This window comes from Odocoileus virginianus, chromosome 24 (assembly GCF_023699985.2).
Source record: "Odocoileus virginianus isolate 20LAN1187 ecotype Illinois chromosome 24, Ovbor_1.2, whole genome shotgun sequence".
Taxonomy (NCBI): domain Eukaryota; kingdom Metazoa; phylum Chordata; class Mammalia; order Artiodactyla; family Cervidae; genus Odocoileus; species Odocoileus virginianus.
This window is the reverse complement of record NC_069697.1, coordinates 514,174-532,114: the sequence shown is the minus strand read 5'-3', so window position 1 is coordinate 532,114 and position 17,941 is coordinate 514,174. Positions and strand designations below refer to the sequence as shown.

The following is a 17,941-nucleotide window of genomic DNA, read 5'->3' as shown; positions in this document are numbered from 1 at the left end:
CCACTTCTGGGCATACACACCAAGGAAACCAGATCTGAAAGAGCCACATGCACCCCAATGTTCATCGCAGCACTGTTTATAATAGCCAGGACATGGAAGCAACCCAGATGCCCATCAGCAGACGAATGGATGAGGAAGCTGTGGTACATATACACCATGGAATACTACTCAGCCATTAAAAAGAATTCATTTGAATCAGTTCTAATGAGATGGATGAAACTGGAGCCCATTATACAGAGCGAAGTAAGCCAGAAAGATAAAGACCATTACAGTATACTAACACATATATATGGACTTTAGAAAGATGGTAACGATAACCCTATATGCAAAACAGAAAAAGAGACTCAGATGTATGGAACAGACTTGTGGACTCTGGGAGAAGGCGAGGGTGGGATGTTTCAGGAGAACAGCATCGAAACATGTATATTATCTAGGGTGAAACGGATAACCAGCTCAGGTTGGGTACATGAGACAAGTGCTCGGACCTGGTGCACTGGGAAGACCCAGAGGGATCGGGTGGAGAGGGAGGTGGGAGGGGGGACTGGGATGGGGAATACATGTAAATCCATGGCTAATTCATATCAATGTATAACAAAAACTACTGTAATGATGTAAAGTAATTAGCCTCCAACTAATAAAAATTAAAAAAAAAAAAAAAAAAGAAGAAGCAGTTATTTTTAGGTTATGTTGTCTGATATAAGGATTGCTACTCCAGCTTTCTCTTGCTTCCCATTTGCATGGAATACATTTTTCCATCCTCTCACTTTCAGTCTATATGTGTCTTGAGGTCTGAAGTGGGTTTCTTATAGACAGCATATATATGGGTCTTGTTTTTGTATCCATTCAGCCAGTCTGTGTCTTTTGGTTGCAGCATTTAATCCATTTGCATTTAAAGTAATTATTGATAGGTATGTTCCTATTGCCATTTTATTATTGTTTGGGGTTGATTTTGTAGATCTTTTTTCTTCTGTTGTATTTCTTGTCTATATAAGTCCATTTAACTTTTGTTGTAAAGCGGGTTTGGTGGTACTTAATTCTCTTAACGTTTGCTTGTCTGAACAGCTTTTTTATTTCTCCATCAGTTTTGAATAAGATCCTTGCTGGGTACAGTAATCTTGGTTGTAGATTTTTTCCCTTCCACTACTTTAAATATATCCTGCCATTCCCTTCTGGCCTGCAGAGTTTCTGCTGAAAGATCAGCTAGTAAACATATGGGGTTTCCCTTGTATATTATTTGTTGCTTCTTTCTTGCTGCTTTTAATATTCTTTCTTTGTGTTTAGTCTTTCTTAGTTTGATTAGTATGTGTCTAGGTGTGTTTCTCCTTGGGTTTTTCCTGTATCAGACTGTTTGTGCCTCTTGGACTTGATTGTACTTCCTTTACCATGTTGGGGAAATTTTAAACTATAATCTCTTTAAAAGTTTTCTCATACCCTTTCTTTTTCTCTTCTTCTTCTGGGACCCCTATAATTCAAATGTTGGTGTGTTTGATATGGTCCTAGAAGTCTCTGAGACTGTCCTCAGCTCTTTTCATTCTTTTTACTCTATTCTGCTCTTCAGAAGTTACTTACACATTTTATTTTCCAACTCACTGATTCATTCTTCTGCTTCAGATATTCTGGTATTGATTCCTTCTAGAGTATTTTTAATTTCAGTAATTGTGTTGTTTTTTTCTGTATGCTTATTCTTTAATTCTTCTAGGTCTTTGTTAATTGATTCTTGCATTTTACCCATTTTGTTTTCAAGGTTTTTGATCATCTTTACTGTCATTATTCTGAATTTTTTGTCAGGTAATTTTCCTATTTCTTATTCATTTATTTAGACTTCTGTGTTTCTAGTTTGTTCCTTCATTTGTGCAGTATTTCCCTGCCTTTTCATTTTTTTTTTAAGTTATTGTGTTTGAAGTCTCCTTTTTCCAGGCTTCAAGGAAAGTTGAATTCTTTCCTTGAAGAAGGTTGAATTCTTTCTTCCTTTTGGTTTCTGTCTTCCTAAGGTTGGTCCAGTGGTTTGTGTGAGCTTTGTATAGGGTGAGATTTGTGCTGAGTTTTTGCTTGTTTGTTTTTCCTCTGATGGGCAAGGCTGAGTGAGGTGGTGATCCTGTCTGCTGGTGACTGTATTTGTGTTTTTGTTTTGTTTGTTGGTTAGATGGGGCATCCTGCACAGGGTGCTACTGGTGTTTGGGTGATGCTGGGTCTTGTGACACATCTTGTGATGATGTGGTTCTCTGTGTGAGTTCTCAGTATCTGGTATTCCCTAGGGTTAGTACTCTGGCAATATAGGGTCTTGGAGTCTGCTCCCACTCCAAAGGCTCTGGTTTGATTTCTGGTCAGGAACAAAGATTCCACAAGTGGTGTGTGATGGCATTAGGGGAGAGTAAAACAAGTATCCAAAAATGAGAAACCAAAGACGAACCCCAGGCAAATGGCAGTTACAAAATCAAGCAAATAATAATTAAAATAATGGAATATACACATATACACCCATGAGCAACATGAGAACAGTCCAACAAAAATAAAGTACAGTAGGTTGTTCCAGTGAACAAAGGAAACAAAAAATTACATTTACTGGTTAAGAACAAAACTAACTTAAGCACAAACTGGAAAACAAAACTAAAGCAAGGTGCTGATTGAGGAATAAAGCAGTGAAAATAAAACTAACAAATATGTTTGGAGGAAAGGAGAGAAAGAAAAGAAAGAAAGAATAGATATACAAAGTTAAATAGAGGTAGATAAAGAAGATTTATATATATTAAAGATTAACTTCAAGGGAAAATAACAGTAGGAAAAGCAAACAAAGGAGTAAATGTAGAAAAAATAATAATAGGTTTAAAATTAAAAATTAAAATTAAAAAAAGAGAGAGAAAAAAAAGAGGAAAACTCCACAGAACTGTAAAAGCCCAACATAGAGACAGAGGTTTATGACAACAGTAAAAAATGTGACTGAGGAAAAAGAAAAAAATTGACAACTACACTGGGGGTGGGGGGGTGGTGCTGAAAGAGAAAAAAGAAGAAAATCCAAAAGATTCTGCAGAACAAGTCAAAAACTAAAAATAATGAATGGTTTTCTTGAGTCTCTGCTGTTAGAATCCTTTTCCTTGCTGGGAGTCGCAGTCCACCTCACCTCCCTAGGACGCCCTCCAATGCTGTGCTGGTCTCTGGACCTGCTGTGCGGGCAGCTCAGAGTCTAACCTGGTCCTGCTCCTGTGTATTCTTGCCTCCAATGTCCACGGCTATCAGAGCTAGTGTGTTTTCTTTTGTGGGAGCTCTCAGTGACCTTTTATATATTCCATAGACACAGAGTCTGCTTAGTTGACCATGTGGATTTAATCTGCAGGTTGTAAGGTGGGTGGGGAGGTTTTGGGTCGTCTTCCCTAGCCACACTGCCCCTGGGTTTCAATTCTGGTTTTATTTCCACCTCTGCATGTGGGTTGTCCACTGGGGTTTGCTCCTGGGGCTGCCCTGGGGGGCTTGGATTGGCCCTGTGAGGGCCTGGGGTGGAGGTGGTGAAGCTGCTTGGGTCACAGGGGTTCTGGCAGCTCCAGGTACCCAGGGGGTTGGCGGGTAGGGTAATAGGAAATATAGTGCTCTAGAAGGGTATGGCCACCAGTATTGGCCAATACGCTCCAGTATTCTCGCCTGGAGAAACCCCTCTCTGACAGAGAAGCCTGGCCGGCCACAGTCTACAGGGTCGCAAAGAGTCGGACGGGACCGAATCGACTCTAGGTGCATAAACACAAGACTTTCTTTTCTTTTTTTCCTGTGGCAGCTCTGCCCCAGTGAGAGTTGAGCGTGAAGGTGGTGCAGCTGCTTGGCTTGCAGGGACCTTGGCAGCGCCAAGTGTGCAGGGACACAGACTGCCTCTGCAGCAGGAGTTATGGCCCTACCAGAGTCTTTTCTCGAGCCTCTTGTAGCTGGCGATCAGAAGACCTCTTTGGCCAGTCTTTCTCCATGGCTCCACCTGTTCAGGCACTTGGAGGGATCACTTGTCTGGGGACTTTCTCTGTTGTTCGGCGCATCAGGCATATAGAGGGGCACCCTGGGCGGGGTTCTACTCTGTAGTTCAATGTGTTGGTGTTTGGTGGGCCAGCCTCTCTATTGTTCAGCTGCCAATGCTGGCATGCGCGGAGAGAGAGCGGCAATGGTGATGGCTCCACCCTTCACGCATGACTCAGCAGTATCACCTTGCTTCCATGGCTGCCTGGTTTTCCAACACCGGCATTTCCCACCACGATCTCCTCCCTTACATCCCCTCGATCCGTCTCCCTGCAGTCAACAGCAGCCCTTTCACTGCGATTGCTCCACGACTCTTAAACTATCTCCCAGCTGCTGCGCCTTCCAGGAGACCGGCATTCCTGCTTGGGATATGTATAGGTCCAGCAAGGACTGTCTGATTCTCATTCCATTTAGGCTGCCACAGAGCAGCTGTTTCACTCTCAGTCTTAAATGTTTCTCCTCTGACTCAGACAATTGCCCCACTGTGGGGATTGGACCCCTGCTTCAGTTCCCCCACCTGCCGAGGGCAGGTCCACTCCTACTAATACTCCTGTTTTTCCTCCTAGTTCCTTCATCCTACCAAGTTTTGCGTGGTTCTATATACTCTTTTCCACTGGTCAGGTCCTCCTGTTGACCAGGTCAACACCTCAACTGGTGTTCTGCATGCACTTCTGTGTCTAAGGTGTACTTCTGGTATTTCTGATGTATCTGTGGAGAGATATGTACTCCACGTCCACCTACTCTTCTGCCATCTTGTTCTCCTAGGTTTTCTCTCTTTATTGCCACCATCCTAGCTTCACCTTTTCATTATTTCCTTCCTAGTTACATCTTCATGGGCTTCTCTATCCTCAGTTTGTCTCTGCTCCAATCTAGCCATAATTCACTCTTAGACTACGTTTCCTGAAGTCCTGGTCATTTAACAACACTACTCAAAATCCTTCAATTGTTCCTCCCTTCCCACAAACTCTGACCTCGGAGCACAAGTTTTCAATAGGGTGACTGTAATGCTTCAATTTGCCTGGGATGGTCTCAGGGTACTTCTGTTGTCCCAATGTAATTACTGTGACTTTATTCACTCCCCAAAGTGCTCTGGTTTTGATACTACATTATATTGACATCCTAACTTTTAATCACTTGATTCTCCTGTCTCTGCGTGCATGTGTGCTATGTCGCTTCAGTCATGTCAAACTCTTTGCAACCCTGTGGACTGTAGCCCATTAGGCTTCTCTGTCTATGGGGTTCTCCAGGCAAGAATTCTGGAGTGGACTGCCATATCCTCCTGCAGGGGATCTTCCCTACTCAGGGATTGAACCAGCATCTCTTACGGTCTCCTGAATTGGCAGGTGGTTCTTTACTATTAGCACCACCTGGGAAGCCTCTAATACATCCGATAACTAAATTAACTGAAGCATGTAAAAAGTTACTGGTGAATGGAGGAATAGGGTACAGGTAGAAAGAAAATCTTTTTCCTCAAACAATAAAAAACTAAATATAAATTACTTGGGATCTATTAGCCTATCTAATATTTGTTTTCTTCTGCCATTTACATGAGAAGTGGAGTTTTTGATTCTAACTCTAGTAAGAAAATCTACCTTTGTATTGTTTATGTAGCTCATTTTGTTTCACACAGATGGGAATAGTCTTATCCGGGACCTGATAAATAGCACATTAATAATTTGTTAATGTGAGAAATCTTCAGCTAAGTAATTATATAGAAATTTAAAGAACTTTGAAGTGGTTGAAACATTTACATGTGAGCTCCTTCAGCAAAAAAGTTGTATCTATTTTTTAATCCAGCTGTATAAGTACAGTACTTGTATATAAATGATGTCAAATAGAAATTAGAGCATTCTCTGCCAGGTTATAGAACTGAAATTCAGACACTGCATTCTGACTTAACTATTTTTTCTTCCAGTTTTATTAGGATATAGTTGGCATACAGCACTGTATAAATTTAAGGTGTACAGCATAATTTGGTTTACATACATCATGAAGTGATTATTGCAATAAGTTTAGTGAACATTCATCATATCATATAGATATAAAACTAAAGAGATAGATTTTTTAAATTGTAATGAGAACTCTCTTAATGATTTACTCTCTTGGCAGCTTTCATATGTAACACAGGACAAGGTCAATTTTCTTTATCATGTCACATGTTGCCTCCCTAAATGCTAATTAATCTTATAATTGGAAGTTTGTAACTTTTGACTGCTTTCACCCTATCCTCACCGCCCCCCCACTGCCCCACTTCCCACCTGTCATGAGCACAAATGCAGTATCTTTTTCTATGAGTTTGTTATTGAAGTAAAATTGACCTAAAATATTATGTTAGTTCCTGTTACATAACATAGTGATTTGATATTTCTGTACATTTTGAACTGATCACCACCATAAGTCTTGTTATGATATGTCACCATAGCAAGATACTTTTGACTATATCCCTCACACTATACATTTCATACCCATGACTCATTTATTTAGCAGCTGGAAGTTTATACATCATAATCTGCCTCTTTGAATTGCTCCTGTTGGGGACTCTCTGTGCTTCCTGGACCTGGAATTCTGTTTTCCTTCCCAAGTTAAGAAAGTTTTCAGTTATTATGTCTTCAAGTATATTCTCTGCCCCTTTCTCTGTCTCTTCTCCTAGGACCCCTACAATGCAAATGTTAGTATGCTTAATGTTGTCTCAGATGTCTCTTAAACTGTTCTCATTTCCTTTTATTTTTCCTCTTGTCTTTTTTCTATTCAGCTTCAGTGTTTTCCATTACTCTGTCTTCCAGCTTGCTTATCTATTCCTTGGTATCATCTAATCTACTGTTGATATCTTCTAATATATTTTTCATTTCAGTTATTGTATACTTCATCTCTATTTGTTTCTTCTTTATATTTTCCAACTCTCAATCTCTTCTAATTTCTCACTCAATTCTAACTTCTCACTCTGTTCATCCAATCTTTTCCTGATTTCTTTGGACATCTTTACAATCATCGCTTTGAACTCTTTGTTGGGTAGATTGCCTAGCTGCCCTTTAGTTAGTTGTTGTTCTGGGGTTTTGTCTTGTTCCTTCTCTTTGAACATGTTCCTCTGTTATCTCGTTTTTATTGCTATGTTTGTGGTAGTTTGGTTACATTTTTTGACTGTGGAGAAGTGGCCTTCTGTAGGAGACATGCTATTTGCCCCAGCAACACTCTCTCTTCTGGTCACCAGAGCTACATGCTCTAGGGGTGTCCGCTCTGTGGACTGAGTGTTGCCCTCTTCTGTTGTGGTGGTCTGACTACTGTGGGTGGCTGGCCCTGGACTGGTTGTTTTCCATACTGTGCCTTGGGTGGAGGTTGTTGGTTTCTGATTGGCAAGGCTGGGTCATGAGATGCCTAGCTGTGGAGCCCAGGGAGGGGGTGGGCTAGTCCAACACTAGTGCTGGCTCACTGCTAGGAGGAGCCTGGTTTGGATGTGGGTGATTGTCGGGTTGAGATTTCTGGATCTAGTGTTGGCCTGCTAATGGGTGTGGCTGGTTCCTCATACAGCTAGTTGGAGGATTTGTGGTGTCCCTAAGCTGGCCCATTGATGAGCTGGCTGGCTGAGGGGTTCAAGCTGGTATTGGAGCTAGTGTTGGCCTGCTGGTGGGTGGACTGGGTCCTGACACAGCAGGCTGCAGGGCTGAGGTGGTCTTGAGGCTGGTGTCTGCCTACTGGTGGGCAGAACTGGGTCCTGGGGTCTCTGGCTGTAGGACCTGGGATTCCCAGGGCTAGTGGGCGAGGCATCCTGGGACTGGTGCTTGCTCATTGTGGGTGAGGCTGGGTCCTGGGGTTAGTGCTGGCTCACTGGAATTCATTACACTTTCCAGAGTCGAGTCTTGTGTTCCTGAAGAGAACAGATGTGTGGATCATCTCCATCTTTACACCTCCACAGGCTTCCCTCTGCCTACACAAAAAATCCAAACTCCTTGGCAGAGCTTGTGAGACTCTTGTGTGTCTCTTTTTTGCCCAGGAAATATCCATCCTTGACTTTCCTGGGAGTCGCACCACTCATGTTACTTTGGGGAAATACCCAGGTCCAATGCCTGCAGGCCTGAACATTTTCAATTTTGAGTGAAGAGAAAGAAGGACTGAAAGTTGTTGGAAGTGGTTTGTTTCAGGCACATATTGTAGATTCTGTTGCTGACACATATTCTAGATTAAGGCACTTTAAGAAGATGGGACCATCTGCTCCAGTTATCTGAAATTACTTAGCTGTCATGGAGTCTTTCAATGACTTGCTTATTCATTGTTATCCACAACCTGTCAATAAATTGTCTTCTTCTTTTCAGCTGTTTCCTCTGGCTTAATTTGACAAAACTTTGCTTGTCCTGACTAGACAAAACTGCTAACCAAACGGAGCTGGCACAAAATTCTTTCATGATCTGACCCCGAGGTAGCTAACCAGAAGCCGCTTTCTGACTTTGGTTCCTAAAATGGGACATGTTTAGAAAATGAGACCCAGAAGTCTTTCTTATCTGCCAAATGAATTCCTAGTCCCTCAATGCTGGGCTCTGGCACCTGTCTGGTAAACTTCCCTGGTCTTTTCTCCCACACAATTCTGCATCCTGTGTGTACATAGCAAGAATAGAAATCAACTTTTATTATGTGTCCAAGACCATGCTAAGCATTTCTAACTCATTAACTAATTTACTTATTCCTACTGTCTAATAAACATAAGTGTGGTTGTTACCATTCCATTTTATGGATGCTGAACAGGGGCAGAAGGTTAAGTAATACCCTAAAGCTCAGCTAGTTAGTGGCACAGCGTGGGTTGTAACCTTGCCATTCAAGGCTGTGAATCACTGTGTTGTACTGACTCCTGGAGGTTCTTTACGATGGCCCTTTCGAATGTGTTCACATGCTTATCTCCACCCCCAGGCTGAGATTCTGTTGAGGGCAAGGATTTTTGCTTTGTTCAACATTGTAATTCCAGATCACAGCATGTACCAAACATACAGAAGAGACTCAGTAAATGAGAGAATGAACCAGTGAATAAATTCTCCATGGCACCTGTAACAATCACTTATTTGATGTATGCAGTTACTTTATTTCTTCATTCTGAAATGCATGTTTTAAAAACTGCTTCTGAAATTAGAAAATATCTTACAAATGTATATATTTAATATGGTGGCTTTATGCCCCATCTTGAAAAATGATATTACAGTGATACATCCCACAGCCCACAGAATCAAGGAAATATCAGGATAATTTTGGTTACACCTATTGCAAACTATAGCAATTGAGCTTCTCCTCATTGGCGCCTCCCTTCTGAAACATCACCTCTGTCTGGCTCGCTGTTACTAAATTGGGTTGTTCCTGTTCATTTCATTGAACCTCATGAGTCTCCCCTCCCCCCCAGCCAAACCAGGGTTCTATCTGTAGATGGATGATTGCTTGTTACCATGGTATTAATAAATTAATCTGGCCTTGAAATAGACCAAGACAAGTTTAGATATCAGATAAAATGAGTTTGGAAGCATTGAAGCCTGGGCCTTTGTGGGTGTGGAATCAAGTGCATAAAAAGGGACCATGGCTTGATTACCTTCTTTACCTGCCTCCAGGTGTGGTCACAGAATGTGTGACCACAAAGACATCGCATTGTCTTCATTCTTTTCATCTCAGTCTACCTGCAGTTGCATAAGAGTTACTTTTGGAGAATATGCTCAGGAAAGCCAATCAGTTTTCCCCTCCCCCAGTTCTAAGTCTGAATAATATTTACAATCAGTGTGGTTTTCCTCATAGGCCTATTCCTTTCCTCTCAATCCTGACCCAGTTAGAATGAGAACTGCATATTGGAGGTGCTGTTGCTGAAATGTCTCTTAAATATGCACTGATTTTTTTTTTTCCAGTCCCTGAGAAATAGCCTTTAAATTGCTGACCTTGTTCTCAGCCTCCTGCTGCCCTCTCTAGTCCTTCTTCTCTACTAGTTTTGACTAGTTACTATAGTAAAATCAATCCAATTTACTCATTCATTTGTTTAAAATACCTCTACTGCTTCTCCATTACTTTCCAAATGGAGATCCTTGCACATAAGTCAATATTCACAACCCAGTTTCTGTTGGGATTTTATAGAAAGACTTCTAAACCATATTCTTTCACTGTTGGGATATCATGGACATTGTTATCCTGTCAACTTAATGCAACATTTTCAAGGAGAAACAATAAACAAAACAAAGAAAACTGGGGTTTTGGTAGGGTTTGTTTTCAAACAAGCACATTAAAATGCACTCCGAGAGCTCAGTAGCTACTACATGGTTAGTAATTTTCCAAAATTGAATTCTTTTGGGTCAGCTGGAAGCCTTTTCTAATTGTGAGTGAGTGCCTAACCAGAGATCTACAGAGGTGACATTTTTTTTCCCTCAGAATTTGATTGTTATTTGCAGAAGAGCAAATGAAGCAAATCTTCCTCAATCTGTGCAAAACATTTTATTGGTTTACCTTAGCTATATAAGTAAGAGAAAGTATGAGTCATTTTCTTGCTAGAAGGGTATAACTAGCTCTTTTATATTTTGACCTATTTAAACCCATACCCAGGAACATTGTCTTCAGCCTAGGGGAGGAGATAGTGTTGGGCAGGGTGCTGTGGTGAAGGAAGGCCTGGCACTCTGGGAAGTGGTGTACAGATCATCAGAAAGCAAGCATCTGATACGGCAGAGCTGGAACCTCAGCCCTGGCTGCCGCCACGGGGCAGAGGAGGGCACAGAGTCCTCTCTCAGGGGCCGTGGAGGGTGGCTCCGGCAGTCTCAGGGCATCACTTCCCAAGCTGCCCAACACCAGAGGGTTCTACATTTGGGAAACCAATACGAATCCTGACCCCAGAGCATTTGTTTTCACATTTCACTTTTTATTAGTCACTGTTAGTCAAAAAAGAAATATTTTAAGTCTTGAGTATTGATTTGGGTCACACATATTGTAAAGGCCCTCATCTCCATCTCTCCCCATCCTTGAAAAACAATAACCTAAGTGACAGCTTCTTTAAAGACTTAGTCTGCTGCTGTTACTTCATAGCAGCTGGAATTTATCCTCCCAGCATTAGGAGTCTATCATCATAAGTTAGGATTGGGGAACTGTCTCAGTTTCTTTTTGGCTCAGAGCTATCTCTTGCCTTAAGTACAACATTTATAGAAGGTACATTTAAGTGCAGCTTCTAAGAACAAGGTTTCCTTTAATAGGCTGCATCTCCTATGACACAGTAAGGATCATGCAACCTTCTCTCAGAATCTACGATGAGAGGTGAGAGGGCTCCTGCAGAACTAACCAAAGGAACAAATTTATAAGGGGATCAGAACTATGGAAAAAACCCCCTTGGATTGAATTGTTTTTCTCTCTCTTTCAGATTTTCGGAGAAAGAAGCAAATGGCTGTAGCATACCTTTACAAAGAGATTTGCTTAAAATTTTAAAACAAGGCTTCCCTGGTGACTCAGTGGTGAAGAGTCTGACTGTTAGTGTAGGAAACATGGGGTTCAATCCCTGATCCAGGAAGATCCCACATACTGTGGAGCAACTGAGCCCTTGCGCCACAACTGCTGACCCTGCGCTCCGCAGCCTGAAAACTGCAACTACTGAGCCCCTGTGCTGAAAGCACCGAAGCCCTAGCACCCTAAAGCCCACGCTCCACTGCAAGAAAAGCCGCTGCAGTGAGAAGCCGGTGCACCTCAACTGGAGAGTAGCCTGCACACGGGGAAACTAGAGAAGAGCCCACACAGAAAGGAAGACCCAGTGCAGCCAAAAAGCCATCAATCATTAAATAAATAAAGTGTAAATTTTTTTAAACAAGCGAATAATTTTGAAAGTATATCTTGCAGGTGAAGTCTCCCCTCACCTTTAGAAGGAGGATAGCAAACAAGGACAGTGCCTAGTACCTTACGGTACTCAATAATGGTTTTGTAAATAAATAAAGCTTTCTCTCTGTGCATTTAGCTGACTCCCTGTATCCTCTCAATCTTTTAGCGTCAGTATTTTTTCTATATATACTTATCTTTAATGTCCAGAATGTCAGTGCTAATTGTAAAGCTAATACTTACAAGCTTATATAGAATTACTGTTACTAAACTTACACAGAATTAGTGTTACGTGTGTGTTTTTGTGTATGTGTGTGTGCGTTGTTTAGCCACTAAGTCATGTGGCTCTTATGCTACCCGTGGACTGTAGCCGTTGCAGGCTCCTCTGTGTGTGTATCTCTACACAATAATGCTAATAGCGTAAGAATTAGGTGTTACTATTATTCTAATTTTAAAGACATTATACTGAGGCATAGAAGGAATTCCCAGGTGGCTCAGGAGTAAGGAATCCGCCTGCCGCATGCAGGACCTGCAGGAGATGTGGGTTTGATCCCTGCATCAAGATCCTCTGGAGGAGGAAATGGCAACCCACTCCAGTATTCTTGCCTGGAGATTCCATGAACAGAGGACCCAGGTGGACTACAGTTCAGGAGGTCACAAAGAGTAGGATATGACTGAGAGACTGTACATGCATGACTGAGGTATAGACGGGGTTAAAAAATTTGCAAAGTTACAAGTGATAGGATTCAGATCTGCACCGTCACTGCTAGGTCCTCAGTTACCAGAAAAAATCCCCTAAATCTGTTCCTACTAGAAGCAGGAAAGTGAATCCAGGTTTCTCAGTGTCTGGGAGCAGGGGTTTGTTGTATAATCTCAGTTTACCAGGAAGCCAATGACTGTGCCCTGGATTCTGACTTTACAGGACTTGACCAACACAGTCTGATCTCTTCAGAGAGGTTGATACTGATTGGAAGGCTGTTTTGTGCCTGATGCTTTCCTGAATCCTCTTCTAGACAGCATGTCGTGGAATTCTCACAACACCTATAGGGACGAATTCCTACTCATGTCTTACAGATGAGAACATTGAATCTTGGGAAGTGGACATCACTTTGTGAAGTCACACCGCTAGTAGATGGTTGAACTAGAACTCAGATCTGGACCCATCAGACTCTAGAGTTTACTGCATCCCTGATGTTGCCCCCTATTTTTTAGACATTTCCAATCAATCTGCCTTCCCAACACTGTTAGTGGCAATATATTAATGACTGTATATGGCCATTATAATGGCTGTAATGGCTGTATATGCCACTGTTAGTGGCATAATTATTGCATATTTTAATGAGCTGAGTGTTCCGCAGAGAATTTCTTGAGCTTTGTTCCTACCACAAAATATTAGTGAAGCAAATGGTAGGAAATCTTGCCAAACTTAAATTGGGACTGTTCCTTTTATGTATTTTTCTTGAACATAGTTGATTGACCATCACAACCATTACATTAGTGTTGAACAACCAATGTATTCTGGTTACAAATGTGAGAAAAAAAATATAAGCAAAGGATCTGGTAGGCAGTCAACTCAGTGTATCACTATACTGCAGATTTGAATATAGGCTATTTTGAATGAAATTGGATACTTCTGAAATTCCCAACTAAATTTGACTTTCTTACTAGAGTCCAATTGACCTTTTAGTTTAAAATTGGCTATTATTAGCACAGGGATAATGCTCAATCATATTTCTGTTTTGTAAGCATCATGAAGGTAAATGTTCTAGTTTCCAAATTGAATTGAGGAAGAGCTCAGTAAATGTTATGAATTTACTTAGTGACAAGAATCCGCTTAGTCTGAACTATGAAACTGATGAAGTTGGGTACTTCCTTCTTCTTGTTGACATTTTTCTTCTCCTTGAATGTCTGTTCACCCCAGGCCTCTACCACCTGTTTATGTTTGCTCTAAGCCCTGAGTAAAATAATCTGATCAACACAAACATTGGTGACTTACTGATTTTTTTTTTTTTTTGAGAAGTATTTGCAATTTCCAAAGGGAATTAGAGGTAAGACTGAGTGTTCGTGGTATTACACAGAACTTTCCCCTCTGTAATGGGCAAGGGGCCTCCAACACCTGCGCAACCAGTTCAGGAGCAGGTGATCGAGGTACTAGATAAGCTCTGTTAGAGGGGAGAATGCTGTGTTTCATGCGCAGACATCAACATGGCACTGTGTGTGATGCCCACTATTATCTTCCCTTTAGTCTCATAGTGATTCTGTGGTGAAGGCAGGATCAGAGATCAGAGCACCTGTCACCTGGCTTCGGACTTGTATTCACTGCTCACCTTTGTCTTGGTGCCACGTGTGAGATGTTTGGTTTGGTTTCTCTCTCAGTGTATTCACTTGGCGCAATATCCCTTGCCACCATCCCTTCCAGGGGAATCAGTGCTGAGAACAATGAATAACCACACAGTGTAACCCAGACAGACATCTCAACAGAGCTAGTGGAAAAGCCTCCATGATTTCCTAACATTCATCTAGAGATCAGCAAACTAAGGCTATTGGCCCAAATACTGGGGATGCTTGCTTTTGTAACCAAAGAGCTAAGAGTGACTTTTACATTTTTAAACAGTTGAGGGGAAAAAAAGAAAAGAAGAAGAATATTTCGTGATATGTGAAAATTATGAAATTTAATTATCAGTGACCATAAAGTTTCACTGGAACAGAGCCACACTCTTCATGTACCTATTGTTTATGACTGCTTTTATACAATAATGGCAGAGTTGTGTAGCTTTGACAAAGGCCTGCAAAGCTTAAAATATTTATTATCTGGCCTTCCACAGGGAAAGTTTGCTGAATCCCAATTTAGTCACTCATTTGGCATCCACCAGGAGAGCTGCCTGGAAATCACTGTTAGGCAGATCCATGCCATCTTTCCCTTGTAGGCATCTGTTTTCTCTGGAAGTTCTGCTGCCTTGATTAACTGCATCAGTGGATATTAATACTGGACAAGATAGCTTCTCGAGCCATCTAGGTTACCTGGTAATAGTGGTATGTTCTCAGTGCCTTGCCTGGGAATAATGAAACAGAAATAGCAGGAGCTATAACAGTCTTACAATGTAATTTCTCCCTTCGGTATACATTTCAGTGACTGAGTTTAAAAACCATTATGATTACAGGACAAAGCAAGATGAACACGCAGTTCCTATCCATTTGGAAAATATGAACAAATGAAGGCCCAGAGAATTTAGACAACCATTCTAACAGCATATAGCTACTGAATGGGAAAACCAGGTCTAGAAACCCAGAATCTGACACCTCATTGCAGTACGCTGCTACCCATGAATGGGACTGCCATATGTACAATATTGTGAAGAATGTGTTCATAGTTTTCAGCCTGGGGTTCTTCTTTTTACTCATTTCCCTGGAAAAGCAATATACAGGCATTTAGATAATTAAATTAGGTCTAATCTATCTACTTTCTTTATCTGTGGGTAATTAAAAGATTCTTGGGGGAATCCTTTTACTTGAGATGAGACTGTCCCTGGATGAAGCTTAGAACTAATACTGAAGGCATCTATGCCCTGAGATTTTCACCCCAATCAGTGAACCACAGATGCATACACTTCTGCTTTACAGAGATTCCTGTTTCCTCAGAGACATGACCCTCTTAAAATATAGGATGTGTGTATACAGCGTAGGCAGGTTTTCTACCGTCTGAGACACTCAGGATGCCCCACTGTGCAATGATACCCCTGTGATAACGGCTGCCATGTAAGTATACTCTGCTACCAGTGGTTGTGGCAGTGTGAGTTAGAGTCAATGGATTTTGACACTGTACTTTCTGCACCACTAGTTTTTATAACTCAAGCATTCTTCCTGAAGATGATGAGTCTCTATTCTTCTAAATTGTTTAGTCGCTAAGTCCTGTCAGACTCTTTTGCGACCCCAGGGACTGTAGCCTGTTAGACTCCTCTGTCCGTGGGATTTCCCAGGCAAGAATACTGGAGTGGGTTGCCATTTCCTTCTCCAGGGGATCTTCCTCACCCAGGGATCGAACCTGTATCTCCTGCATTGGCAGGCAGCTTCTTTACCACTGAACCATCAGGGAAGCCCCACTCTTCGGGATATGTTGCCCCAATAAAGAAGCACATGTGCAAAGCTGCATCCTAGACAATTCAAAGGAACAATGTCAAGGTTCTGACCTTAACCTGTATTATTTTATATACAGAAATTCACAGGAAAACAAAGAGGACCAGATGTGTGAAACTAAAAAGAATTAAAAGATTAATGCTACACACTCAAAATGTGTGTAAATTTAGTGTCAACATTTCCTTTAATTTTCAGGATTCAGTCTTGGCAGTTCTGCTTTATTGATGGTGATTCTATGTGTAATGTATGAGCAAACATCTGATTAGTTTATTAGAGTAAAAGTGTGAATAGCACAGTCATGCCCAACCCTTTGTGACCCCAAGGACAGAAGGAATTCTCCAGGCAAGGATACCAGAAAGGTTTGCCATTTCCTTCTCTAGGGCATCTTACTGACCCAGGGATGGAATCTGGGTCTCCTGCATAGCAGGCAGATTCTTTATACACTGAGCTACCAGAGAGGCATGTTCATCTTAACAGCTAAAATGTTTTAGTTTGTTCTTTTACTTTTGTCCATATGTCTTGGTTTTTTGCAGAAAATAGTTTGTTGAACTGTAACCAATTTGAAACAACCATAGTGGAGTAAGGTTATTCAAATAATGGTGGAACTGGGCGGGGTGGGGTGGGTTGGAACAGGGCGGGGTTGCTCAGGAGGAGGGCTCAAGGTGGCACTTTCCAGGTTCCAACTTGAAGAGTGTGGGCTCATTGGCCAAATGATGTCACAATAGATAATGTATGTCAGATAGCATCACTATATTTCATATACTGAAGCCCGCAGAGCAAATGGAAGCTTCCTGTCTCTACACTGACTCCTGTCCCAGGGTAACTGATTAATGCTAATGATAATACAGCTAAGTATGCTGATTAGTTATGCCATAAAAAGCAACCAGGGCAATCTCTTAGAAAAAATTCTCCCTCCTCCCTCCTTCCCTCTCCCTCTCTCTTCCCTTCTCTTCTTCTTTCCCTCCTGTCTTTCCTCCCTTCCTTTCTAACTATTAAAACTTGTTTGTTCTCCCTATAAAAAGTACACTAATGTTGTTTATCCACTCTTATACTCACCTGGGACAAACAACAATTAGCTCTGAACATGGAGACAGATGCCTGGGCAGACTTACCAGAAATCTGGTTAATCAAGTCTAGTCTGAAGACAGAACAGAAAGGAACACTCAGTAGCATTCCTGTGAGAGGAGGGACCTGCATTGCAGCTGCTCTCGCTAAGCTACTTGAAGATATTTTAAATGAAACAAACTGCTTTGATAAAACTGTAACATATGATGTAGTTTGAAATGAGAGAAGAGTACAAATCTCTGAAAGTCACACAAGTGATGAGATTTTTAAGTTTGAGGGTTTCCCTTGAGTGTGACAGCCTCATATTTGGGATGTTTTGCATAATTGAGAGTGGAACTATTTTGTATTTTAAAGTTGATGGTTTAGCTGGCATCAGTGTGCAAATTTATTTTTTATTTTCTAACAAGATAGGCTTGTATAGCTTCTGGAATCTTGTGGAAAAAAAATGTCTGTTAAAGTAGGCAGAGCTTTCTGAAGATGGTGCATATAGCATGCACAAACATACTCTATTTTTTGCTGTCCTTAGTATATTTAGATTTGGAGTAAACAGCCAGATAGTTATAGGAGGAAAATATAGTTTTATGTGATTTTTTAAAAGAAGTGAATTCTACTTTTCCAACTCCTGAGGGTGTGAGTTATTACAGTGACTTCATGTATACTAGTCCTCTGTCTGCTCCAACTGAAATACATAAGGGCTCTTTCAACAGATAAGAAAAAGATATGAGGAAAGTAGAAATCATGATTAAACAGTTCAGGTAGTGGAAATTTCCCATGAAACTTTTGTTTTGGGAAAGGAGGTGCCCAAGGACAGCTTTCACATTGATTCTACTTCAAAAAATCTTAAGGTCAGGATAATTTTGTGAGGCCAGTTTTCCATAGAAAACAGAGCATTGTTTCCTGGTTCTTGGTGAGAACAGGCTGTCCTTTGAATATTGCCAAGCAGAGAAACTCT

The 17,941-nt window shown here is 41.3% G+C and overlaps 2 protein-coding genes across 3 annotated transcripts in view; both read left to right on the top strand.

Moving 5' to 3' along the window:
* Positions 1 to 11,785, top strand: part of LOC139030790 (uncharacterized) — a 200,032-nt gene extending 188,247 nt beyond the window's left edge. For both annotated transcript variants that reach the window (XR_011483167.1, XM_070454196.1), the window contains one exon: positions 11,345 to 11,785. The gene's annotated coding sequence lies outside the window, so the exon portion shown is untranslated. The remainder of the gene's footprint in view (positions 1 to 11,344) is intronic.
* A 4,856-nt stretch (positions 11,786 to 16,641) lies between these two features.
* TSPAN8 (tetraspanin 8) overlaps positions 16,642 to 17,941 on the top strand; it is a 71,789-nt gene continuing 70,489 nt past the window's right edge. The window contains exon 1 of the mRNA XM_070454195.1: positions 16,642 to 16,743. The gene's annotated coding sequence lies outside the window, so the exon portion shown is untranslated. The remainder of the gene's footprint in view (positions 16,744 to 17,941) is intronic.